Below are 2,207 nucleotides of genomic sequence, written 5' to 3' on the forward strand. Positions count from 1 at the left end.
CTATTTTTTGGAACAGTTTCAGAAGAATAGGTATTAATTCTTCTTGAAATGTTTGGTAGGATTCCCCTGGGAGGCCATCTGGCCCTGGGCTCTTGTTTGTTGGGAGATTTTTGATTACTGCTTCAATTTCCTTACTGGTTATTGGGTCTGTTCAGGTTTTCTATTTCTTCCTAGTTCAGTTTTGGTAGTTGATACATCTCTAGGAATGCACCCATTTCTTACAGATTGTCTAATTTTTATTTTTTTTTTTTGATTTTAGAAACCGGTTTATTTCCCCCGAGGGGGTGTACCATTCCTGGAAGTACTGCAGTACCAGGTCGATGCGTGGAGTGGACACAGCAAGCTCCTATTCCATATCCCTGCTCCAAAAATCCATTTAATATATTGTCCTCAGATAGAGGACGTATCAGATATTAAACTGATAAGAACAGATACTACACTTGATCTTAGCCAAAAGGCCGAGAAGTGATGATTGTCTAATTTTTTGACACACACTTGCTCATAATATGTTCTTATAATTGTTTGTATTTATTTGGTATTGGTTGTGATCTCTCCTCTTTCATTCATGATTTTATTTATTTGGGTCCTTTCTCTTTTCTTTTTGATAAGTCTGGCCAGGGGTTTATCAATCATTAATTCTTTCAAAGAACCAGCTCCTACTTTTGCTGATCTGTTCTTTGGTTTCTATTTCATCGACTTCTGCTCTGATCTTTGGTTTCTATTGTTCTGTTCTTTGGTTTCTATTTCATTGATTTCTGCTCTGATCTTTATTATTTCTCTTCTCCTGCTGGGATTAGGCTTTATTTGATGTTCTTTCTCCAGCTTCTTTAGGTGTAGGGTTAGATTATGTATTTGAGACCTTTCTTGTTTCTTGAGGAAGGCTTGTATTGCTATTTACTTTCCTCTTAGGACTGCCTTTGCTGCATCCCAAAGATTTTGAACACTTGTGTTTTCATGTTCATTTGTTTCTATGAATTTTTTAAATTCTTCTTTAATTTCCCGGTTCACCCATTCATTCTTTAGTAGGATGCTCTTTAGCCTTCATGTATTTGAGTTCTTTCCAACCTTCCTCTTGTGATTGTGTTCTAGTTTCAAAGCACTGTGGTCTGAAAATATTATTTTCCCAGGGAATTATCCCAATCTTTTGGTGTGGTTGAGACCTGATTTTTGACCCAGGATGTGATCTATTCTGGAGAATGTTCCATAGGCACTAGAGAAGAATGTGTATTCTGTTGCTCTGGGATGGAATGTTCTGAATATATCTGTGAAGTCCATCTGGTCCAGTGTGTCATTTAAAGCCTTTATTTCCTTGTTGATCTTTTGCTTAGATGATCAGTCCATTTCAGTGAGGCGGGTGTTAAAGTCCCCTACTACTATTGTATTATTGTCGATGTGTTTCTTTGATTTTGTTATTAATTGGCTTATATAATTGCTCCCATGTTAGGGGCATAGATATTTACAATTGTTAGATGTTCTTGTTGGATAGACCCTTTAAGTAGGATATAGAATCCTTCCTCATCTCTTATTACAGTCTTTGGTTTAAAATCTAATTTGTCTGATATAAGGATTGCCACCCCAGCTTTCTTTTGATGTCCATTAGCATGGTAAATGGTTTTCCACCCCCTCACTTTCAATCTGGGGTTGTCTTTGGGTCTAAAATGAGGCTCTTGCAGACCGCATATCGATGGTTTTTTTATCCAATCTGATACCCTGTGTCTTTTGATTGGGGCATTTAGCCCATTTACATGTTGAAAGATATGAATTTAGTGCCACTGTATTGCCTGTCAGGTGACTGTTACTGTATATTGTCTGTATTCCTTTTCGGTCTATGTTACTTTTAGGGTCTCTCTTTGCTTAGAGGACCCCTTTCAATATTTCTTGTAGGGCTGGTTTCGTGTTTGCAAATTCCTTTAGTTTTTGTTTGTCCTGGACCCTTTTTATCTCTCCTTCTATTTTCAATGACAGCCTAGCTGGATAAAGTATTCTTGGCTGCATATTTTTCTCGTTTAGTGCTCTGAATTTATCATGTCAGTCCTTTCTGGCCTGCCAGGTCTCTGTGGATAGGTCTGCTGCCAATTTAATGTTTCTACCATTGAAAGTTGCCGACCTCTTCTCCTGAGCTGCTTTCAGGATTTTCTCTGTCTCTTAGACTTGTAAGTTTTACCATTAGATGTGGGGGTGTTGACCTATTTTTATTGATTTTGAGA

The 2,207-nt window shown here is 37.6% G+C and overlaps 1 non-coding gene across 1 annotated transcript; it reads right to left on the reverse strand.

Annotated features, from left to right (window-relative positions):
* Positions 1-279: 279 nt before the first annotated feature.
* Positions 280-470, reverse strand: LOC145718674 (U2 spliceosomal RNA). The gene has a single exon (XR_014141962.1). It is a non-coding gene; the product is annotated as a U2 spliceosomal RNA (small nuclear RNA).
* Between the last annotated feature and the right edge of the window lie 1,737 nt (positions 471-2,207).

This window comes from Leptonychotes weddellii, unplaced genomic scaffold, assembly GCF_054177405.1.
Source record: "Leptonychotes weddellii isolate Sample4059 unplaced genomic scaffold, ASM5417740v2 HiC_scaffold_19640, whole genome shotgun sequence".
Lineage (NCBI taxonomy): Eukaryota > Metazoa > Chordata > Mammalia > Carnivora > Phocidae > Leptonychotes > Leptonychotes weddellii.